Source organism: Phocoena phocoena, chromosome 11, assembly GCF_963924675.1.
Source record: "Phocoena phocoena chromosome 11, mPhoPho1.1, whole genome shotgun sequence".
Lineage (NCBI taxonomy): Eukaryota > Metazoa > Chordata > Mammalia > Artiodactyla > Phocoenidae > Phocoena > Phocoena phocoena.
This window is the reverse complement of record NC_089229.1, coordinates 43,756,742-43,783,397: the sequence shown is the minus strand read 5'-3', so window position 1 is coordinate 43,783,397 and position 26,656 is coordinate 43,756,742.

The window sequence follows — 26,656 nt, the reverse complement described above, 5'->3', positions numbered from 1 at the left end:
AGACACATAGTACAAAAACATTGTACTCCACTATTGGAAAATCATTTTCTGTCTCATACTGGTATGAGTACCTACCAAATCATGGCCTCCAGAGCTACATTATGTACCCACTTATCCATTACAGAAAAGTTTTTCAACTCCTGTTCTGTATCATAATTGTAGTGGTGGTTATACAATTATTTGTCAAGATTGTTGAATTTTACACCTAAAGTTCATGGAATTTTTTGTATGTAAATTATTTCCCAATAAAGTTGATTACAATGCTTGAAATGTTTTACATGTAGAGCATGATGTTTTCTTTGTAGGAGGGTTTTAAATTGCAGGTCAACTTATTTTATTGGCCTATTATCTGCTTTAATATTTTCTATGTCTCCATGTGTCAAAGCCCATAGAAATGTATGACACAAAGAATGAACCTTAATGTAGACTATGAACTTTAGTTACAAATAATGTATCAATATTTTTATTAAATTTAATAAAAGTTACACATTAATAGAAAAATATTAATAGTGGGGGAAACCGTGGAGGCAAGAAGAAAGTTCGAGAGGTTTATGGAAATTCTTTAATATCTGCTCAAATTTTTGTAAATCTAAAATTATTCTACAATAAATTATATTCAAAATTATATATATATATGAATTAGCTCATTTGTTAAACATGTTAAAAAATATTTTATTTTTCCATAAATATTCTTGAGATTTGTTCTGTGATGTAAGTAACTTAAATAGAATCCATTTGATCTGTTTGAGTCTTAAGATACATTAGGTGTGACTGAGCAGCATTTATTCTAAGGATAAATATTCCCTACTACTGAGGCAAGACCTTACTGAGCAGCTTATTGAATGCCCAGTGAATTATCTGATATTCTAGTCTGGCTGGTGGTAACAGACACTCTTCCTAGCTCTGTGTAAGTATTAGGTCCTGTTCCTTCTAATCCTTTTGTATGTTCTTTCCTTGGCTTCTGGTAGTTTCCTCTCATGTGCACATTGATCAGTTCTCTGATGACTACTCAAGGAGACCCCCAGTGGGTCTCATCTCTGTTTCCTCAACTTAGAATGTATGCCAAGCTCCAACTGGATTCCCTTCTTTCTTTGCTGCAGCCTGAAAAGTTTCTCAGATCAAAAAGCTGGTGCCATCTTCAGGGTTGCCTCATTGGTTTTCCATCCTCAGGAATCATCATCTTTCACTGTCTGATGTCCAATATCTTGAAAACCATTTCTTATTTTGTCTCACATGTCTTAGGTAAGGGTTAAATCCAGTCTCTGTTCTCTCCATGATGGTCAGATGTGGATGTATGCCTAGTGATTTTTGATTAAGTGTCTGGAATTGTGTATAAAAATTGTAACAGCTCAGGATGATGATTTTAACTCTTCCTGCAGAGCCCATACTTTTCTTTTGGAAGGTACTGGATGTAGAGGCAGCTCAAGTTGATCAAATTAAGAAATTAGTGATTTCAAAATTAGATCTTTCTGGTCTATTTTTTATTAGTGCTTACTCCTATATTATATCCTGCCTTAATTTTTAACTGAAATCCGTGGTCTCTACCAGGGCTCTTCTTGACAGTTACACAAATAGCCAATTTTTGTCTCTCCAATCTCACAAGCATGCTCAAAGCTCAGCTTAGTTTGATCTGTGTGCTGCCGGTTTTTCCTTCTCTTCTCAGCATTGAGTTCTTGCAGTATAAGAATCGTCCAATACCTTGAAAAGAAAAAGCATGAAGAATATTGATCTCATATGTATGCCTTTCCCTCCTCTTTATGATCTTGGACCTTCTAGTCCTTGTTCCTTGACTCTTTTCAATGTCTAATTGTATCTAGCTGTCATAGCTCTTCCCAGAGAGGAGATTTGTCTCATATAAACTACTCCATCACTACCAGAGGTATAAGTCTCTCTTTTATTTTTTTTTTTTTTTAGCGTTTATTGTTGTTGTCTTCTGAGTTTAATACTAATGCTATACTTATGGCCAAACCTTCATCATCAGTTATGTGGGCACATAACAGTCTGATGGCTCATATCTTTGTCTCTAGTTTTACAATTTTTCATCCTATCATTCATACACCTCAGCTTTAAATCTTTCCAACATTTTTCCTCAACTAAAATAACATTGTAAAATATATTCCATGATTGGTTCCTTGTCTTTATCTCTAACTACTTGCTTACTCCATTCAGACCAACTTTCTGTCCTATGTTCCAATAAAATGAAAAACTTTGGGTTACTTAAAGAAGCCACAATCTTTCATTCTAACTTTGCTCATACTGCCACCCTAGCCTTTGCTCATACTGCCACCTTTGCCTTCCACCCTCTATTATTTAACTTTGCTCACTTTTTATGCTTAATTCAATTTTCACCTTTTCATCATTTCTGCCAATTAACAACCAATAGGTTTACAATAGCTACTTTAAGTGCTAAGTACATTTATTGTAATATATTTAATTTCATATTTAATCAGTACTATTAAATACTGTTGATAATATTTTATACAAATTTTAATATGAAACTGTGATTTATACTTAATATTATATAATTATATAAAATGTTATTTTAATAATAAATATATAATTATTCGATTCATTTTTCTTTCTCCTTTATTTTCTCCTTGAGTAGAACAAGACAGAAATAGAGTTTTAAATTTGTGTCACCTTGTGACAGTGTATCAAAAGAGTAGATTATGATAGCTTATTTGTGGTAGCCAGCCTCCAAGATGACTCCCAATGATTACCTCCAAATATTCGCTTACTTGTTTAACCCCACCCAATTAAATTTAGGCTGGACTAAGTGGCCAGTTTCTAAAGAACAGAATGAAGCAGAAGTGATTAACATGTGACTTGGAAACTAAGTCACAAAGGGCAGTTTGATGTTGTACTCTCTCTCACATCACTTTCTCTGGGGTAAGCTAGCTCCATACTCTGCGCAACTCTGGAGAAACCCATTTGATGAACTGAAGCCATGTGGGTGAATTTGGATGTGGATTCTCCAGCCCAGTAACGCTTTCAAATGCCAATAGTCCAACTTGTCATCTTGACTGCAACCTCAGTAAAAGCCCTGAACCTGGGCTATCCAGTTAAGATGCCTAGGTCAGATTCTGGACCCCGTGAAATCATGTGAGATAATAAACTTTTTTCTGTTGTTGTTGTTTTAAACAGCTTAGTTTGGGGATAATTTATTATTACATAGCAATAGATAGGAAATATATTAGTCATATAAAGCATAATACATTTACAACATATTAACTCTTTAATACTTTCAATAACCTGTGGGAAATTATCATGCTTATTTTTTGAGGAAGAATCTGAAGCTTATGGTAGAGGGTTAAGTATGCCCATCCTAGAAGGCTTTCTCTTTATTATAGTTGCCTCCCCTATCATCTGCTAAGAGAAATTATTGCATTAGAAGAGCTCTGGCAATTGAAGGAGGGAAGAGTGTAGAGGCATGTCACAGAACATGGAAGATACCACCCTTTAAAAGTAATGGGTTGCAGCCTTTTTTATTTAATAAATTGATAATTTATTACAGAAAATCCTAGGATCTGCTTTTAAAATTCTGAAGCAATATACGGAAACATAATTTGATGGAATATGTATATCAAAACAATCAGGTTGCAACAGAATATTCTGATTTACTGTAGAATTAAAAGTGTATACAATGAGTTCTGTTTGCATACAAAGTATACCTTATTTTCATAAATATATGAAAATTAAAAATCACACTTATCAATCTCTCTAAACTTCACAAATTTTAAACACTTCATGTAAATATGAGCTAGCTTGAATCATTCACTCTCTTTTGGATAGCCATTCACTTGTAAATTGAAAGACTGTCATGTGAATACATATAAAAGAGTCATAAATCAGAGTGAAGCAGGATGTGTATGAATATGCAAATTGCACAGAAACTTGAAACTCAGAGTATTCTACTAATCCAATTACCAGGAAACTGATTACCAATCTGATTCAAGCATGTGAGGATGGTTGCTTCATTAAAGTTAATGGCTCCCTCTGGCTAGCAATGAGTGGGGTTACCAACTGTTAAATTTTGGTAGCCCAATAAAAAATGTGTTAGCAGACATCTAAACATAACAACTATTAGAACTCCATGTATGAAGAACAATCCTTTCCTATAACTAAGATTCCAAGAGAAGGGGAAGAACACATGACTCTCTCTATGGGGCAATATATAGCATCAAAATATTTTTTAGCAAAAGAAGGTAACAGGTGTGGTATAAGAAAAGCTTCAGTTCATTATATTACATAAAACTGAGAAAATTAAAACTGAGAGAGCAGAGATCCTTTTCTCTATTTTTTAGCAGTTAATCTCTAAGTTTCATGTTTCTGTAGTGGTACATTGAAAATTTTAAAAAATACAATAAAAGAATAAAAATGTATCAAATGAAATTTGGCATTTTACAGCCTCCCCAAATATTGTTTTAAAATTCATAAAGTGTTCATTCACAGCAAACATGCGCAACGGTGAAAAAGTGAAAGCATTTCCACTAAGAGCAAGAACAAGAAAAGGACGTCCATTCTCACCACTCTTATTCAACATATTTTTGGAAGTCCTAACCATGGCATTCAGAGAAGAAAAAGAAATAAAAGGAATACAAATTGGAAAAGAAGTAAAACTGTCACTGCTTGCAGATGACATGATACTATACATAGAAGATCCTAAAGATGCCACCAGAAAACTACTAGAACTAATCAATGAATTTGGTAAGGTTGCAGGATACAAAATTAATGCACAGAAATTTCTGGCATTCCTATACACTAACAACAAAAAATCTGAAAGAGAAATTAAGGAAACAATCCCATTTACCATCGCAACAAAAAGAATAAAATACCTAGGAATTAACCACCTTAGGAAGCAAAAGACTTGTACTCAGAAAACTATAAAACACTGATGAAAGAAATCAAAGATGGGACCTCACTCGTGGCACAGTGGTTAAGAATCCACCTGCCAATGCAGGGGATATGGGTTCTAGCCCTGGTCTGGGAAGATCCCACATGTTGCAGAGCAACTAAGCCTGTGCCCTGCAGCTACTGATCTTGCACTCTAGAGCCCACGAGCCACAATTATTGACCTGCGTGCCACAACTACTGAAGCCTGTGCACCTAGAGCACATGCTCCGCAACAAGAGAAGTCACCACAATGAGAAGCCCGTGCACCACAACGAAGAGTAGCCCCTGCTTGCTGCAACTAGAGAAAGCCAATGCGCAGCAACAAAGACCCAACACAGCCAAAAATAAATAAATAAATTTATTTAAAACAAAAAGATGACATAAACAAGTGGAGAAATAGACCATGTTCTTGGATTGGAAGAATCAATATTTTGAAAATGACTATACTACCCAAAGCAATCTACAGATTCAATGCAATCCCTATCAAAATACCAACAGCATTCTTCACAGAATTAGAACAAGAAATTTTACAATCTATATGGAAACAAAAAAGACCCCAAATAGCCAAAACAATCTTGGGAAAGAAAAATGGAGCTGGAAGAATCAGGTTCCCCAACTTCAAGCTACACTACAAAGCTACAGTAATCAACACAGTATGGTACTGACACATATGGTCACCTAATTTATGACAAAGGAGGCAAGAATATACAATGGAGAAAAGGCAGCCTCTTCAAGAAGTGGTGCTGGGAAAACTGGAGCGCTACATGTAAAAGAATGAAATTAGAGCACTACCTAGCACCATACACAAAAATAAACTCAAAATGGATTAAAGACCTAAATGTAAGAAGAGACACTATAAAACTCTTAACAGAAAACATAGCAAAAACACTCTTTGACAAGCCACAGCAAGATCTTTTTTGACCCACCTCCTAGAGTAATGAAAATAAAAACAAAAATAAATGGGACCTAATGAAACTTAAAAGCTCTTGCACAGCAAAGGAAACCATAAACAAGACGAAAAGACAACCCTCAGCATGGGAGAAAATATTTGCAAATGCAGCAATGGACAAAGGTTTAATCTCCAAAATATACAATCAGCTCATGGAACTCAATATCAAAAAAACAAGCAACCCAATTAAAAAATGGGTGGAACAAATGAATACATGTAAAAATTCACAAAACCTGAATAAAGTCTGTAGATTATGCCAATGTCAACTTTTTGGTTTTGATATTATACTAGAATTATATCAGATGTTGCCATTGAGGAAGCTTCGTGAAGGGTACAAGGGACCTCTCTGTATTATTTTGGTGAATTCTTGTGAATCTGTAGTTATTTAAAAACAAAAAGTTAAAAAAAAATGGGTGGAAGACTTAAATAGACACTTCACCAAAGAAGACATACAGATGGCCAAGAGGAACATGAAAAAATGCTCAACATCACTAATTATTAGAGAAATGCAAATAGGTGGGTCAGAATGGCCATCATCAAAAAATCTACAAACAATAAATGCTGGAGAGGGTGTGGAGAAAAGGGAACACTTTTGCACTGTTGGTAGGAATGTAAATTGATACATCCACTATGGAGAACAATATGGAGGTTCCTTATAAAACTAAAAATAGAACTACCATATGACCCAGCAATCCCACTACTGGGCATATACCCTGAGAAAACCATAATTCAAATATGCACATGTACCCAAATGTTCCTTGCAGCACTATTTACAATAGCCAGGACATGGAAACAATCTAAATGTCCAATGATAGATGAATGGATAAAGAAGATGTGGTACATATATGCAATGGAATATTACTCAGCCATAAAAAGGAACGAAATTGGGTCATTTGTAGAGATGTGGATGGACCTAGAGTCTGTAATACAGAGTGAAGTAAGCCAGAACGAGAAAAACAAATATTATATATTAACACAAATATGTGGAATCTAGAAAAATGGTACAGATGAACCTAAAGGGCAGGAATAGAGACATAGATGTAGAGAATGGACATGTGGACATGGAGGGGAAGGGGAGGGTGGGACAAATTGGGAGATTAGGTTTGACATGAATACACTACCATGCGTAAAATAGATAGCTAGTGGGAATCTGCTGTATAGCACAGGGAGCTCAGCTCGGTGCCCTGTGATGACCTAGATGGGTGGGATGGGTTGGATGGGAGGGAGGTCCAAGAGGGAGGGGATATATGTATACATATAGCTGATTCACTTTATTGTACAGCAGAAACTAACACAACATTGTAAAGCAATTTTACTCCAATAAAAGAAAAAATAAACACTTTAGAAAACATTAACAAAATGTGTATGTCTTACAAAGTACCATTTCATAAAATAATCCTGCTTGTAGAGAAGTTCCTGAGTTTGGTGAATTAATAAAATCTGTGTCCATCAAGTTTATTTCAGAAATTGATTTGTTTCACTGAGAGTTCTACTTTCCCTTAATTAACAGTGTCACCTGAAGTACAGGGACCAAGCTTTAATTAATGTGATGGGGATCGCGTATTTTAAAAACTCATGGATAAAACTAGCTTTATTCCTGATACCAGGCATCATTTTAGTTCCTCCATTAGGTTCATAAAAAATAGCAGAGAAACACATAGCCTTCCAGGACAATAGCTCAGAGTTTTGTGTCTCTCCTGGGATATGTAAAGCCAGAACCAAGACTTAAAGTAGCCCTGGGATGTTTCCTTCTGTGTAACTGCTTTAGAGCCTTAGCTTCTAAAACTGTAAAAGAACTAGCATGGCAGAAGATGAGGAATCAGTTTCAACTGTATAAAATGTAATGTATTTGCTTGAAACAGTTTTTTTTTAATTTCTATTAAAATTAGCATTTGTTGACTTGAACAGCCAAGATGAAGAAAACAATAATTTTATACTCTGGTGCGCAAAGCATTTAGAGGGTCCACTAGTTTCAGTGACAAGAAAATTGCTATGCCACTGACAAACATATTACTGAAAAAGAGTTAAACTAAATTTTACATCAAGGCTCATGTCAACAAACAAGTTTTCATGTTAGTCTTTGATTGAGAGATAAAACCATGAAAAATCAATAACCTTTTTGAAAGAGTAGAAGATACAATATTAACATGTTGCTTGGTATAGAGATGAATCCTGAGAATCTCATCTCAAAAAGAAAAGACGTTCTATGATTTTTTTTCACTGATGTGTTTTTCAGATGTGTGTGTAATCATTAGAAATAAGGTATCTGTGAATAAGACTAAGGTTTGAAACTTTCTAATTTGAAATAATTATTTTGAATTTGATGGTTAAGAGAATTTCTAGCAGGAATTTGCATGCTTTCTTGTCTTCCTGTTCTCTAAAGCAGGAATACAGAATTTATTTCTTTTAGACTGCGGTAAGCATCTTGATAAAGTCTGCCTTATTTCTTCTATTTTTCCGCTAAAGAGAAAGGTTAGGGGCAAAATAAAATATATAACTATTCTATAAGCAAAGACTGAAGATAAATATATGGTAATAGAATCCCCTCTGAAGTAAGCAAATATGGCACAGAATGTTTTAGTTCATTTTTGTGCTGGCCAGGTAAAGATTGTTTTTCAATTACTTGTTCAAAATGAAAACTTGTGACCCAAACACCTGTGCCAGACTGGTATTTGAGATCACTAATATGCTGTGCATGATATCCCTTGGAACAGATGCAAGGGGAGAGAAGTGACTAAATTTGCTCCATTCTGATGGCTGATCAGAGGACGATATAGCCAAGAAACAGAAGAACAGTGGCTTATATGAGAATTACTCACTGCATCAACAGTCCATCATGGAACCAGACTCAGCAAACATACAGACTGAGAATTTTATCAGTACTTAAGAGCACTAAATGCCTCTGTTAAAACTATGGAAGCTGCCTTCTTATGTCTTATTGAGAGCTATCATGAAGCAGTATACATTAAACCTAACAAATAATAAAAAATGGTGTTACTTTATGAGATGCCATTTGCTGTTGACTTGTCTATGCAATATCAATGTTACTAACTTGCTTTAAGTATCTTGGATTTTTATTTCCGCTAACATTTTCATTTGATATTCCCCCAGAAAGGTAAATGCTAAGTTAGGTTAACTATTAGAGTTAGAGGATTAGATATAGACTATACATTCCATCCTTTAAAAGTCAGAGGTTTGGTATAACTATTGTAACTTATGTTGAGATTCTTAATACTTAGATATTCAATCATACAGAATCTCATGCAAACCTAAATGCTTAAAAAACAAGCAGCAACTTTTGCTTAGAGCAATTGTTTCCAGAGAAGTTTGCATGCAACCTGAATGAAAAATTAGCACTTTTACTCATATTAATTTTTATAGCTAAAAACTGTAAGAGAATAAGAAAAATACCAGGATATAATAATATTTATTATACAAATTACAAGGCTCCTTTACTTATTTGAAACACACTGTATTTAGGCAATTGAGTTACCCTACAAGAAAAGTGAGAATTTCATAATAGACAAGATTGACAGCGCTGCCTTCAAAGTTTATTCGTGTCTGGTTAAGTTGATTTCATTTTAAACTATATTAATTCCCATGATTGACAGATAAAAATACCAGTAATGCAAGCACAAACAGAGAACATGGTGTATAATTTAAACATACCAAATAAGTCTCATATTTCTTACATGAGGTCATCTCCAGCCATATCACATGGTTTAAAAACAAAGAAAATTCTAATCAGAGCTTACAACTAGTAACTCCAAATGCTTTGTAATTTAAATCACTTAAATATTGGAGATAAAGATGAAGATTGTTTCTTGCCCAGCCAGAGAGAACTACACTGGGATGCACAGTATCCATCAAAGCAAATGCTTGACCAGAGTTAAGAATGTTTAAGAAAGCTTAGAGTTCTGGAATTTATTGATTATTTATGAAACAGGTTGACAAGAAACTACTGTGAATGTTGAACTTCACCTTGAATAAAATTACAGCTTGAAATGTAACTTCTTATATTATGACTTTAATGTTATCAGTAAGATATTTAAAAACTGAGTGTACAGAATATGAAGATAAACTTTATAACTGTAGAGTAAAAATCTTTTTTATATTTAAAGTGCTGTTTGTTTTCTCCTTAGCTCTTTATGCTCTATTTCGTATATGCTTTATAATGCACATAATACATCAGTAGAATAGTATATGCATACAAAGTCTACACTAAGTACATATATTTGGGTTATATGCTCAATAATTTTTATTGACATACATGCAATAAAATGTTTTGGAGACTTCTTATCTCCCAGTTCATGATAGCAGTTTGAAGGCACATGATGGTGTTCAGAGTCTTTAAGCACAAGGCTTTACCCACTTTTCAGCCTCATCTTTTTTTCCTCATCCTTGCCTTAGGCTTACAACCATGAGAAATCTTTCAGCAGACCAGTTTACTCTCACAATCCTATGCCCTTCCAATGATGGATAACACTAAGATATATCAAAGAGAATTTCACTATTATTTTAATTGAAACTGGCCTATGACCTTAAAAGTCTGTTTTATAAGGATTGAAAATTTATGAGAAATAATAGCTTATTTGAAATGATGGTTTATCACCCTGTTGTCAAAACCTGTAAACAAATATAAAATTCCCTAGGAACTAAACGTTCAAAGAAAAAGAATTTTAAAGTAATATGCATTGAAAACTAATGAACATGAAGAAAAATAATGTCCTCATGCTCCTTATGAACCAAAAAAATTAAAAGTCAGATTATGTTTAGCATCACTACAAAGTTCACATGTGACATGGATTATTAATTGTCTGCCAATTTTATTTTCATCATTTTATTAATATACTCCATTGTTTTTTAACTTGCACATAGCAGGGCTAGAGACCACATGTGCCAGACGCTTTTGCAAATAGTTATGACCAGGACTAAGTTCTATCTAATAACAAAATAATGTGTGCAATTTCTGAGTAACACCTTTAGAAATAACCTGTTTTTCCTTACTGAATGCCTCTCTGACTTCGCATGGGCTATAACGTGAAGGTGGTTGTATTGTGCAAACTGCAACTGGGAAGGCAAGTACAAAATCTAAGGAAGGAAACTTGAGTCATCTCATGAATGAATCTTTCTATCCTCCTAAACCACATATTGTCTTGGACTGGGAAAGAAATAACCATTCTGTCTCTTTAGAGTCATAGATTTGGTATAACTAGTGTAACTTATATCAAGATTCTTAATAACAAGAATATTCAGTTTAAAAGAATCTCATGCAAACCCAAATATGGATAAGTTTTTCATTTCTTTACAAGCAGTTCATTAGACATTCAGTGGTTTATTTATAGCCTGGAAAGATAATAAACTTGTTCTAGCTTGTTATAATTCTTTTTTTATCTTACTTTGGGAAATGGAAAAGGATAAACATATATATATATATATATATATATATATATATAATATGTATGTATATGTATAATATATATGTAATGGTATTATAGAAAATGACCTATTAAGTGATGTCAAGTATTTTGAAATATATATTGCCATTGAAATAGATTGTCTCATATACTCATCATATAAAAATAAACCTATCACCTTAAAATATATAATCTGATTTCCTGGGTCAACATTTATACATATACATGTAACCAATCCAAACTGGATTCTGAATATTTCTTCTATGCAGTTGTCTTTCTACTTAAAAAAATGAAAGGCCCAAAAGCCATGATATGTAAAAAATACATTATAAATTTCAAGCATCTTACAAAAAGCTTTTGTTATTCCTGTTTTAAAAGAAAGTGAAAAGTCACCAGCTGCTTCCTATCAGTGTGATGTTGGGCACATCATATAATCTCAGTTTTCCAATCTTTAAAGTGAGGGAAATGAAGAGTTCTCTAAGAAGCTATGGTTCTGTTGGTTTCCAATACAATCAATATATAAAAATTATATTTATTGTTTTGACCAGTGATTGCAATCAAGAAATTAAAGAATTCTTGGATCTTAAAAAAGTGACCCTCTTAAAATGATAGTGATCATAGAATAATGAAACTTGAGTCAATTGATAGGCTTTAAAATATTTTCATATATTATCTGATAGTAAATGAAATAAAAATATTATAGTTTTCCAATAAATGAATACAGGTTTAGAATAAAGGTATTCTACTATAAATCAGTAAATTCACTTTTATAGTAAAGGTACTTTTTTAAAGGCAGTGAAGTATAATTATCTTGATTTTCTTTAATCTTCCTTATATTCTAAGAGAGATTTTTAACAACTCTTTAGGTACTAAAAAAAATGTTGGCATTCCATTAATTTGTCAGTACTAAGGAATCACTGTAAGACGGAGAGGATATCTTTCACTTTCACTGCAAATTCTTTAATATCATCTATTGAAAAGGAAGGACTAGTACTCTTCTATTTTTATCCACTATCTTAGGCATGGTAATTTAATCTTTCTGAGCAGTAAACAGGTAGCAGACTCTACATTAGCTCACTGCTATAATGTGAACTTGAACAATTGGATGTCCAAGCTCAATTGGGAACATTATATATGAATTTTGAGTAATAAAGCATAGTGGCAAGTAAGACAAAGCTGGTTAAAACAATTTGGGATGAGGAGAGCAAATGATAACCTATAAACAAACACCTGTTTTGCATATACATGTGTTGCTTTGTATTGTATCATGTTCCTCTGCATTTTTTATCAATTCCATAATCCAGGAGTGTATGCAGTATTTTGTGTGTGTGTGTGCATGTGTGTGTGCATGCACACAATATAAGCTAGATATGGTGGCGTTTCTTAGAAGACAAATAAAATTTCTTGTTTACTGTGAGGTACTGATAGGCACTAAAGACATGTATAAGAATGTTCAGAGCAACTTTATTCATTATAGTAAAAAACTGGATCAACACAAATGGTCATGAATAGATATATCATTGTATAAGTCACTCACATAACAGCATGTCAACAGACAAGATACAACAGGCAAGATATATCTTGTCAATAGACAAGATATAATATATATATTATATCTTCTTTATCCGTTCATCTGTTGATGGACACTCAGGTTCCTTCCATATTTTGGCTATTGTAAATAGTGCTGCTATGAACATTGATGCATGTATCTTTTCAAATTAGTGTTTTAGTTTTTTTCAGATTTATACCCAGGAGTAGAATTGTTGGATCATATGGTAGTTCTATTTTTAGCTTTTGGATCATATGGTAGTTCTATTTTTAGCTTTTTGAGAAACCTCAGTACTGTTTTCCATAGTGGCTGCACAATTTTACATTTCCTTGTATACCAACAGTGTATGAGGGTTCCCTTTTCTCTACATCCTTGCTAACATTTATTTGTGTCCTTTTTGATTATAGCCATTCCAGCAGGTGTGAGGTGATAGCTCACACTGGTTTTGATTTGCATTTCCCTGATGATTAGTAATGTTGAGCATCTTTTCTTCTACCTGTTGGCCATCTGTGTGTCTTTGGAAAAATTCCTATTCAGATCCTCTGCTCATTTTTTAATCAGATTGTTTTATTTATTTATTTATTTTTGATGTGTTGTGCAAGCTCTTTGTGAAGTTGATAATGAGGGAGGCTATGCAGGTGTAAGGATAGGGGATATACGGTAAATTTCTGTACCTCCTTCAATTCTCTTGTAAACCAAAAACTCCTCTAAAAAGTAAAGTATTAAAATAATCTTACAAATAAATTGTGAGATCTTTAAGAATGGCATAATTTTTATTTATAGCCTCAATATAAAAGTATACTTTACCTTAAGTAGGTACTCAATTTTTGTGGAATAGCTTGTCATGAACAAAACACTTACTGACATAATTTTAAATAACATGAGGTATTTCCAGCTCATAACTTACTACACAAAATAGGTTCAATAAATATTTTTAATTTATGTGTATATAAATGAAAAAATAAACCTTAAATTTTATTCTCACTTACAGAATCTCAGTCAAAATAGCTATTAGCTCAAAACAGTTATTCTTCAGACATCCCCCTTAATAAAATGTGTGTATTCCTAGTCACAGAAAAAGATCTGTGTAAGGAAAATACTGCTGAAATCAGTTTAGATTTATGTTAATTATATCCCTAAGCTCCCTTACTTTTCATATTTGAAATGAGAAGCCCAGAGTTTTCCTAATTCTTTGCAAACATTTTAATGGGGAAAAAATTACTAAAATTTTATGTGGTATATCCCTTTTCATTTAACAGTCTTATTTGTTTTTGAAAAGTAAGTCAGATCATTTTCCACTACAGAAGACTATGAGTACTACTAAAGGAAGATTAACTAGAATAGAAAATATTTTCCTGAGGGATTTATATTCAAAACTAGACAGCAATGTCAACATTATTTTTCTATATTGTTTTTCCCTATGTAAGAAATTTAGTTAAGAGAAAGGATACTTGAATATATACTGTGGTATAATTATCTTGAAGTAACTACTTTCTACCAATAAGAATTTTGATGCAAACAAGGCCCAGTGGGTTGCTGTGATAGTTTCCTCAATGAAACAGCAAAAGTTGATGTTCTCACCAGTACTCAGTAACTGAAATTTCTTGTGGTTTAAATAATTTTGTTAGAGAAAAGGATTTCCAAATTGTGTTTTACTGGATCAATACTCAGGAAAATAGTGGGCCTGCTCTTAAAGAAACTGTTAAACGGAGGAACATTTAATTTTGTTTCTGGCTTTTACTTATAGTCACCATATTCTTTCTGCCTATATTTTTTGTGTTTTCATATAATACTTTTATTAAATACCGTAGGCTGCTTATACATTTATTTAATCATCAGCTTTGAGAAATATAAACTACAATTCTTATTTTCCTTAAAGATTGACTTTATGAGGAAGGGATCAAGATGGTGCAGTAAAAAATACCCTGAGCTCAGCGTCTCTTATGGGCACACCAAAGTTTCAACTACTTACAGAGTTACAACTACCTATGAGAATGACCTGAAGATGCACAGAAAACATTTTCCACAACTAAAAATATAAAAAAGAAGCCACAATGAGATAGGTAAGAGGGACAGAGATGTGGTCTTGTCAGGAGGCACACCACACAGGTTGGTGACTCATAAATGGGGGGGATGTCACAACTACAGGAGCAAGGGGACAGACCCCCACATCAGGCTCCCCAGCCTGAATGTCCTGCACCAGGAAGAAGAGCCCCCAGAAAGTCAGACTCTGAAAACCAGTGGGGCTTACATTTGGGAGAAGTGGAGCTCTATAGGAAATAGAAACTTTGCTCTTTTAAAGGGTGCATGCAAAATCTCACATGCTCTGAGTCCTGGCACAAAGGTAGTAGTTTGAAAGGCACCTGTGTCAGACTCACTTACTGATCTTGGAGACTCTCCCACAAAGGCAAGAGGCAGCTTGGATTTCCCCTGGGAACTAAGATGCCAGAGGCAGACATTTTTGGGAACCTCATTCTATCATGCTGACGTGGATGCTGACAAGTGCCATTTTGGAATCCTCCCTCTTAGCGTATTAGTGCCTGGGGTCAGCCCCACCCACCAGTGGGCCCACAGCAACTGCAAGAAGCAGGGTCCCACAGCCAGCTGGGCCAGGGATCTCACCTTGACTTTCGGCTTTTCTAAGAACTCCTCCTTGATTCCTTCAGCTATAATCTTTGATATTATACTGGAGCCATGCTGTTATTGTGGAAGGCTGTGGGTAAAGAAATCTCTAAAATCTAATAAAGTCTCATGGTTTTAATAGCCTTTGTCAGAGGATTGTGACTTTCCCAACTTTTTTCCCCAATGTGATTGCTTTTTTTCTCTCTTCTTCCTGATTCTTTCATGGACATCATTCTTCTCAGTCTATTTCCTTGATGTTCTGACCCCTATTGACTACTTCCCATTTTAGGTGACACAAAAAGGCTAAAGAAGGTTGAAGTGAAAGGAATGCCCTTTCACTTGAATAATGCTGTAGCAATCTTTTACCCTGGAGAGTAAGCCTTTATTATGGAGAAGGCTCAAGGAATTCTTTACATTGATTACTCTTCCCTTCCTCTGACATAGATAGAGGGTATCTTTCTCATATCTTCGTTATGAGAACCTGGTGTGAATCCTCTAGGTTAAACACATAAAAGCTTAACCTTGGCTTTGCCCCCTGGAGTTTCTTACTCTCAAATTGAAATCCACACCCAGTCTAGAGTGATTTGTCAAAACAGCTTCTGCTCCGGGCAACCAAATCTTGGCTGTGTCTCTTTGGATGAGCACATCTCTACAGACTTTGGTGCGGTGATTTGCCCTCTGATGGGTCCAAGTAGAATCCTTGATTTTAAGTTTTTTCATCTTTTTCTTGTTGTAAGGACAGGAGTGATGACTGTCAAGTTCTTTATAGGTCAGCTCTGATACTAGAAGTCCCCTTTAAAGAGTTTTAAATGTTCTCATTCATATGATCAGAATGTGATTGTAGATCATAGTAAAAAAAACTCATTTAGTGGTTACCAAATACTCTTCATTGAAAACATTTTTATGTACAAAGAGTTAAACATCTTTCTGAAAAAAAAAGATTTTGTAAAATAAATTATTTTCCTAATTTGTTGTCTATTAATCAATGAATTCTGATTCTCTAATTGTGGTTGTAAGTGAAATGGCCATATGCTGCATATTAATTCTAATTGTTGAAACACATTTGGACTCATGTAGTTTATTTTTGTTTTCAGATCCACAGCCCAAACCCTGGCCACAGAAGCCTGTTGCAGATGAGTGTGTCATGACTTTCACCAGAACCCTAAAGGTACTATAGACTCTTAGGTATTTTCCTGAGAAACAGAAATGTCCTTTTCTTTTCTGCTCCAGATAAATCTTATAAAATTTTAGATTAATATAATTCCACTTAGGGGCTAGAGAAAGGAAGGGAGATTTCACAGCTAAAAAGGTATTATTTTTTAATGGTAATGATGATATTTGCTTCTCTCCTACAGACATATGTAGTGATAAATATAAATATTTTTGTAGTTTGGTTTCCTTGGGGCAAAAAATCCATAATGTTATTCATTTTATTTTCTTTAGTCATGAATCAGAATTCAATTTAGTCTAGGGTTCAGGAAATATCCTTGGAGGTGAATAGCTGAGCAAAATTGGGAATTAGCTAACTAAGAAAGAATAACAGACTTCTGTGTAGAAAGGATAGTTTATAAGCAGAGAAGGAAAAAAAAGGAATATAGTAAGAAAGCTAGAGATAGCATGATGTTTCCTAAGAACAAGAGATTTCTTCTTACTAGAGCATGCTAGAGATAAGCAGGAAAGGAGTATAGTAGGGGATCTGTCATGAAAGCTTTAAGAACAATGTTAAGGAATTTGGATTCAATTCTACAGGCAAAGAGGCGCTTGTACCAAGGTGATGTAACAGATAATGAGGGTTGAAAGGACCATAGTGGAAACAGGAAAAAGAGAGTCAGGAAAATATTGAGACCACGTTGGAATGATTTTGTTTCAATATACAAGCTGAGGGAAACGTTGAAGTCAAGATTGCTGTTATGATTTCTAGGTTTGGTGATTGAATAGATAGTGCTGATATTTCCTGAGAGAGAAAAAAAAAAAAAAAATGAGGAGGGAGACACCCTTGAGATGGGGCAAAAATGAGAAAAAATGAATAGGCCCAGGTTGGTATTCTATGAATGGGGAATTTGTTACTTGTAGCATATTTGTAGTTAATAACATAGCATTTATAGTAAAAACTATGTGAATGTTTGTAGAGAGGAAAGAGCTAAGGTAAGCACTCCAGGAAATATCATAATTTAATTAATAGAAAAGGAGGAGACAAGGAAAATGAAGGAATACTAATGTCTAAATGGAAGAGGAAGCAAGGTGAGTGACATCACATGATTCAGTGGGCAAATTATTTTAAGGAAATTAATATTATAAATTATTAAGGAGATTATATGGTCAACAATATTAAAATCAGTGAATCAGTGACAAAGTACAGAATGTCTATTGTTCTTAGAAATATAAAATTTACCAGTTGAAATGCTTTTTCAGAGTAATTTTAGTAGAAATATATAGATGTTAGTGCATTAAGAAATGAATGGAAAATGATGAAAGTACCATACCATTAGACTGAAGAAATTTAGTCCCAAAATTAAAAGAGAGAGAGAGAGCCAGAGAGAGAGAGAACTGTAATGGAGAGGAAAATCTAAGTGAGTGTGTGTGCATTGTCATGAGAAAGACTTGAGCATGTTTGTAGTCTAGGGGAAAGGGGTAAGTAATCATGACTAAGAAGGCAGATACAGAAGAGATGGCAGATCCCTAGGAGGTAGAAAGGGGCTAGAGGGCCACTTCCCTTCCTGTGACTTTGGATAATTGGTTAGCTCTGTATGCAGATAACTGTGTTGGTTGGGGATGATAGACAGAATTGCAGAAACCATAGTCTATGATTTTACTATTCTTGTTCTAAATCTGAGGTGAAAATGTCAGGTTCGACATTTAGTTCGGCCAGTTTCTGAAAGTGTTTGCATTGAAGTAAATGTTTATCTACAATATTTAAAAAAGACTCATGGTTTGTGGGTGGTCTGTAATTCTAAAAACAAGCACATTTTAAAAAATAACCCCCCAAAATATAGACAAACCTGTGTCCTCTTGTGTAGCATACTAAAAATAAATCCTGTATTGTTTGGAACTTTACAAACCATTTGGGAATTGCATTACCTTAGGTAGAACTGTGACTACATGCAACTCTTTTAATAACTTAATCAGTGAGAAAATATAGTAAATTCTTAGTGTGAAAAGATAGAAAATAAGATAGGTTTGCACATTTGCCTCCCTGTTTTTTATCTGCTCCATTTTCCTTTCTGCATCTTTACCAAGCCCAGGAAAAGAGCAGCAGCTGCTCTGGAAGTGCCACACCAGCCTGTGCACAGGCACTTCTTACCCCTTGTGAGTGAAATTGACTAGAATCACACAATCTTCATCAATTTCCCACTTGGTAGAAATCAGTTCTTCTATGCAAGGGGACTGAACTACATTTGCTCTGCAGCTGGCAGGGCCATGGAGTTACCTTGGAGGAAGAAAAGGAGATGACCTGCTGCTAGTGAGTGAATACGCTCTGGGTGGGTGTGTTCACCTGATTTTGTGATTGGACTCAGCCTCCTATACAAGGAGAGTGGAAGAGGCTCAAGCAGAAAACAAAGGGTTTCTTGTTTTAATGCTGAAGTTCCACTCTAACTCATAACTAATGAACTAGCATCCTGCACAGCAGTACCATGTTCCACAGGCAGCAATTATATAAGAATAGCATTCCAAACTTGGTCGTTCTGTGACTGGCTGACACACAGGCTGCTAGTGTGGGAAGAAGATTTTCACACAGATGTTAGCTAGAAAAATAGACGGATGGAAGTGATGGTAGCTTACTGGGTTCACAATCAGAGAGGACCAAGATTTAAATTTAAAATCCTTAAACTAAGGCACAAGACGATTCATGCTGAAAATATTTTTCCTTTGTGTGACTTATGAAACTTCTAAATGGGTAGATTGCAACTAAAAAGCACAAAATGGGGTGATTTTAGTAACCAGCCTCGTGTAATCTCCGAAAAATGTAAATTGGAATTTCCTATGGAACTTATTACAAAGCAAATTCCTAGACTATACCTTGTGAGTCTAATAGTAATTATGGATGAGGCACAAGAATTAGTCATTTATAACAACCTCCCAGGTAATTAATGTGTACAATAAAGCTTAAGAACTACCAGTATATATTTACCTTGGTAAATGACAAATAGACACACAACATAATTATGAGAGAAGAATCCAAAGGCATTTTCAGTTTAAATGTTATCTATAATTTTTAACTAGTACCAGTTAAATAATCCCAAATGTGAGAAAAAAAAAATTATATGATAAAGAACAATTATCTGAGTAATTTTAGTTATCGTTTGAATAGCAGAATTCATGTTTCTTTTTATACAGGCAGGACACTTGAGCCAAGCATTTGAAGACATTTACTAATTGCTATTGACTATTAGCACTAGAGAGCAAACATGCCTACTGGAAAAGAAGGCTCAAGGGACTTGCTGAAATCATGATAATCCAGCCTATTACAGAACTTAAGTTGTACATCACTTCAGCACACAATATATAGCACAATAGGTACCTCTCTCGTTTCTTGAGTTAATTATACTGCTCCTTAATTACAGCAATCCTGCTGCTGTCCCCACTCCCAAAACAAGTTCTGACTGTGCCTTAGAATCCATGTCAACAAGGCTGTCTATTTTCCTAACGTCCAAATTACAAGTAACCACACTGAACAAATAATCTCATGGAAAACAATTTCCTTTTAGTTTAGGTACTTTTATTAGATAAAAGATACTAGTTAATCTTCAAAGGCAGAAGTCTACACAATGTATGGACATACACTAATTAATAAGCCTTTATTGACTTAGTTTGAAAAAGTCCAATATAGATTATTATCTTACTGTACCTAACAGTAAAAATTACTTTAGTTTTTATTATGGTCTTGGAAATAGAAATTCCTTGTTTTTATAAGCAATTTACTTATATAAAAAATATGTAATCAGGGAAGTAAAGATGTTATCCAAAGTATCTCCATTGCTTCAGTTAGTTCTTAGGAAATTAATTCACTGAAAAAAATAGTATTCAGCAAAACTGGGCATAAAATCTAAAAAGTTTAAAAAACAGTCTTTCCTCTGCTACATACACTGCCAAAGGAAGAGTTTATACAATGCTGAAATAAAAAAAACTGTAATGTTTATGCTGAACTTCCTGTATTCATGAATAGGAAAACGAAGTGTAACCAATCAATTAGTAATAACCCTTTGTTTTTTGAGGGACACTTTATTGATATCTGGCTTTCCTAATATTAACATGTCACATACTGAATAGCTTCACTGTGGAAAAGAAAGGATAGAGGGTGATTTTTATGCACTGTTTTTATGTTTTGTGTAACTACTGGCGTAATTTGTTTATCCCTAAAACCATTAGGAACACAACACATGAAATCAAATGAAAAGGAGTGCCAAAGATATTATCTTAAATATTTTTTAGCCCTTAAAAACATAAATGATCCAAAACCAAACAGTTGTAGTTCATGATAATATGCTGTATCCAATATGTGTTCTGTAATGATCTCTTTTGACATCTTTTTTCCAGCAGCCCCAACTATACCCAGGTGAACTTGGAAACTTTTTGCCCCTCCCCTATCTTGCATTCATGACCTTTCAGCATTCACTAAATTACACTGTGATTACTCATTCTCTACTAGACTCTTAATTCCTTGAGACTATGGACCAAAATTTGTTCATTTCTTATCCTCAGAATTGAGATTGTATTTTGTATATATGGGGCAGTTAATAGAATTTCATTGAAAGAATAAAAAAGTCATTTGAAAATGTCTTAAATATTAATGTGACACACGATGTCTTTTGAAAAATATAGATTATCTGCCATAAATCTTTCTTTCCTCTCCAGGCTTTACAAAGGAGAACAATATTCAGGGATTAGGAGTAGAGAGTTGTTAACTCATACTGCTTTTGTTTCAATCATGAGACAAGTAACCTTTGTTCAAATATGCTCATAGTGAATTGTGTTGAATTTATTTAAAGCTGGATCAGCTACACTTAACATCAGATTTTCAATAGCTTGCTGTCAAACTGTCAAACTGGAAGGAATTAAAAGATGAATCTTTTAAATTATAAACAAATATTACCTAAGTAATTGTAGCTTATTTACTTGATAGATGTATTTTGAGGTTTATTATTTGTTTGCCATCAATAGAAGATAAGAATTACACTAAAATAAAATCATACATTTAGAAAAAAATCTTGGATACATAACATATTATGTAATGTAGTCCAGTAGTGTTATCTATGCCTCATAACAAAGTACTTTGTGTGAGCTCCAAAGGTAATCTTGAGTTCTTTGAACTGAAGGCATACAAAATAGAAAGGATAAAAATACATTTAAATTGATGGTAATTGACTTGAGCTTTGCATTTATTCCATGTTAGTTTATGAAATGCATTTATTTTTCATTCTAGCACGATATTTACCTTCAATTAATACTGATAGCCAGCAATTATCACACCTAAAAATAAATATTACCTCAGATTTTCTAATCTCTATTTTTTTTTATGCCTGACTCATCTCTGTGTCATTTAAAATTTTTATAATGCTTTAGTCTTTCTAAGTTGTCTAGCCATTCCTCAGGCTGATATTTTCCATCTTTCCAATCTTACCTGTCACACATTAAATATACAGAAAAGAATGGAAACTGTGGTGATAAAAGAAATCAGCCAGGCATTTCCCAAAATAATCTAGAGCAGAAGAAGAGGGATGTGCTGTGTCTAAGGGGAGACTATTCTGTTTTAGAAAATTAACTTGCAATACAACACCACTTTCAGGTACTCTAAGTTTTTCCTCTTTCATAGATTATGATCAAAGACCGAGAAACAGGAATAATTAAGAGTATATACATGTATTCTACTGAAAGAATAATTCATAAAGAGACAGTTTACCTTCAAAGAGAAAAATGTATCAAGGTCTAAGATGACCACTTCATCATGAGAGGGTGAAAATAAATGATACGGCAAACTTAAGATGAGAGATACAAGTTTCTCATTTCTTATCACTATTCGGGAATGTACATTTATTTGGGGAGAGACTTAAAAACAGAAACACACAAAATTCTGCTGTATCTTTGTAATATGTATACAATGGCAAGTAAAGAGCTAGGTGGTTGTGGATTGGGACTGGAAAAATATACTATTTAAAAAAAAGAGGGCTTCTCTGGCGGTGCAGTGGTTGAGAGTCCGCCTGCCGATGCAGGGGATATGGGTTCGTGCCCCGGTCCGGAAGGATCCCACATGCCGTGGAGCGGCTAGGCCCGTGAGCCATGGCTGCTGAGCCTGTGCGTCCAGAGCCTGTGCTCTGCAACGGGAGAGGCCACAACAGTAAGAGGCCCGCATACCGCAAAAAAAAAAGGAGAAAATGCTTCTTAATTATACTATATTTTGAAGCAATGACTGTCACATACAAAATAAAATTTAATTGCATATATCTCTTTATGTATGTAGAAATAGAGTCATAGGAGGACTTAAGTAAAAGTTATTATCTATTATAAATAATATAGACCTATTAAAAACATTAAGCAAAAATTGGTAGCAGAGTGAATACAATATATAATATCTTAACTAATATTACCTTAGGGATCCCTAGGGCTTGCAAAACACCAAAAATTTATCCCCTCTTTTTTGTTTTCATTTTCTCTTCAGTTTTCAAAGAAATCTATATTCCATGTAGAATTCTAAAATTTGAAGCTATAAAAGACAAAGGAGTATCAAAGCTATGAGGTGAATAATTGATATTTTTATGGATACCAAGAGGTTTGTGTATTGTGATATGACTAACATGATTAACAGATTAGATAGAATGTTGTTAGATTAAAATATGAGTTATATTTTCTGATATTCATTAGAATTACATAAAACTTTAATTAGAATTATGTATATGCGTATGTATTAGAAGTACATATATGCATAAAATACATAATAAAGTGTACACAGTGGTAACAAAGTGTGATACATTATATGTTTTTACATATAGTGTTTATTAAAATAATAATTATATTTTTTATACATTAAAAGAACATAACTCTTAGATCTGACTGAAGTGAAATCAATGTCCCCAAAATTGGAGAGAAACGTGAATACAGGGAATCGCAATGTACTGGAGCACAAACTCATGAGCAGAAACCTCAGAGGGAGCCAGGGCTGGTGTAGGAAAACCTAAACTGTAACTGACAGATAGCTGGAGGCTCAATGTGGACAACTCTGAGAGTTAAAAACTCTAGAGGAAACTGCTCTCGGAGTGCCCCCTACAATTTTGTGTTTTGCCTCTAAATGCTAGACATGGTTCTCACAGTGAATATCAGACAAAAATCCCATCATGATTCCAGCCAGAGGAAGGAAAAATAGCTATCTTAAAATATTTTACCAGAGATTAACCCAGTGTTTTCATTTGTTTGTTTGTTGTAAATAGTCTAACTGACCTAGAGGAAGGGAAATATCCACTTCTAGCCAACTCTAGCATTCATGGGGAGAAGGTAAATACCCAACTCCAGACACTTCTAGCCATCCCATCCCACCCAAGTCGGGTGGGGTGAGGAGGGGACTGAGAATTATTTGTGAAGTTCACAGTCCAGTGGCACAGGATCACTAAAAGACTGAGATCTAGTCATAGGACTACAGGAAAATCCCCTCCCCCAACATCTTACCACCACAATTTACTATAGTTCCTTTCACCCAGTACCTCATGTCCAGCTATCAAGAAAAAAAATTTCAAGGCATGCCAAAAGGCAAAAACACAATTTGAATAGACATAGCAAGCCTCAGAACCAGATATGGCAAGGATGTTGGAATTATCAGATTGGGAAAAAACAAAGGATTTTACTCTTCAAATTACCGTATGTATGAAGAAGCCTCAAAATCACATGGTTCTTGGTTTTACCCTGAATTAAAGATTGTACTGACCAAGTATTCCTGGGAATATTTATGCTATTCATATCGAAAATACTACCTCAAAAATGAGATTGATTTTATCTGTCCTCAGAAGACCCACCCTCCCACTCAACCACTTTCCTTCCTCTCTCTCTTACTTCTTTCCTTCTTTCTTTCCTTCCGTTATTTTGTCCACAAGACATACTTTGTCAGACAATATGCTAAATGCTGGAAATACGAAGATGAATAAAAATATCACACCTTTTAGTTCACAGTCCAGTATAGAGATTTCTTGAGGGAAAAATTATAGATACATTCATATGGATTAGTGCACTACCACTTCATAAACGAACAGCAACCCAGCTTTCTGTATAGAGAGGATTCTTGATATCTGCTCTGAGAGATTTTGATATTTTCAGTTTATATTCTTAATTAACTATACATGTAAAAATCATTAAATTGACAAAAATATCATTAATTAACAGACTAATCATATTCCTTCAATTAATTGTATTCTCCTTTGAGGTCATGACAAAGGCAATCAATCTGTAGTTAGAATCAAGTACAGAATAGGGGGAGATTTTCAGATTTGATTAAGGTTTTTGAAAATTTGAAGTCATAATTGCAGTGTTAATTGTAGGTTCATAGGATTCCCAGGAATACATGAATTATACCAATTATCTCTAATAGGGATGGCAGAGGAAGAAGCATGGAGTGACTCAGAAATAATTTATATTGTATGAATAAACTGTTCCTTTGGCTCACATCAACAGGTTTTCTGATTATATAACCAGTTACAAAATGAGAAGAAAATAGAAATTGTCACTTACAGGAAATTCCTTTATGCAAACTTTTTTAAATTTTTCACAAGTTTAAAACTTATTTTGCCTGAAAATCACTCTTATTACTTGGATTTTGACCATATATAAAAATAAAATGTTATATAAAATAAATGTGATAGTATAATTTACAGTTTACATTTAAGTTAAATATTTACTCATTTTGTGCTTATGGAATAGGTAAATTAATCTCATTTCTTGGTGAATGTAAACATATTAACACTATTGCTCAAATATGAATGCTTACCCTGTAATAGTGCCTCTTGTTATTCTGAGTGACCTAGTAGTCAGAGAACTTTCCCAACCTCCATACTAATACCTCACATTTTTTCTCCTCTTTTTTCCCCCTTTTGTCAGAATAGAATTGGGCTTAACTGAGAGATCCTGTGGGTTCAGTTCCAGACCATGACAATAAAGTGAATATCATAATAAAGTGAGTCACACAAATTTTTTGGTTTCCCAGTGCATATAAATTGCATGTTTATACTATTCTGTAGCCTATTAAGTGTGCAAAAGCATTATGTCTAAAAAAAGTACATACCTTAATTAAAAAATAGTTTATTCTTAAAACATGCTAATCTTCAGCAAGTTGTAGTAGTAACATCAAAGATCACTGATCACAGATCACCATAACAAATATAATAATAATGAAAAACTTCTAAATATTGTGCAAATTACCAAAATGTTGACACAGAGACACAAGGTGAGCAAATGTTGTTGGGAAAATGGTGCTGATAGGCTTTCTTGATGCCGGGCTGCCACAAACCTTCAATCTGTAAAACTGAAATATCTTCAAAGCACACTAAAATGAGGTATGCCTATATCTGAATTTTAAATGTAGCACTACTTTCTCATTTTGTTCTTACAGTATTCTGGGGTATGGCTATAATATCAGAAGTGCTGGTGGCAAGAAAAGATAGGTACAGTAGTCAAGCAAACCCCAAAAGTAAACCTCTTTTCCACGTTGCCATAATTCTAGCCAAGGTACTTCTCACCTCAGCAGTGACTTTACTGTGCACTATTGTTTAACATACATGATCATATTCCTTACTTTGGGGGAATCTGCCAAATAAAAAATTAGTTCTCTACATTCCTTTTTGTCTAATCCTATGGGGTCATGAGTTGGAAAGATGGATTTATTTGGAGGTGACTCTTTATATTGATTTAGTTTTAAATTACTTGATATAATTTTAAACTTCCAAAAGGTACAAAAATAATGAGGAATTCCCAAATACTTTTTACTCAGATGCTCCAGTTTTTTATATTTTTCCCCATTTGTTGGTAGACACACTTAATGGTAGATAAAACATTTTATGTTTGTATTTGTTTGTTTTTCTTTCAATACTTAAAATATTTCACTCCACTCTCTTATTGCTAGTCTGCTATCATTTTTATCCATCTTCCTCTATACGTAAAGTTTCTCCCATCTCTGGCTTCATTTAAGATTTTCTCTGCCTTCGTTCTTCTTCCATTTGAACAAGGTAAGCCTAGATTTCTTTTCAGCTGAGG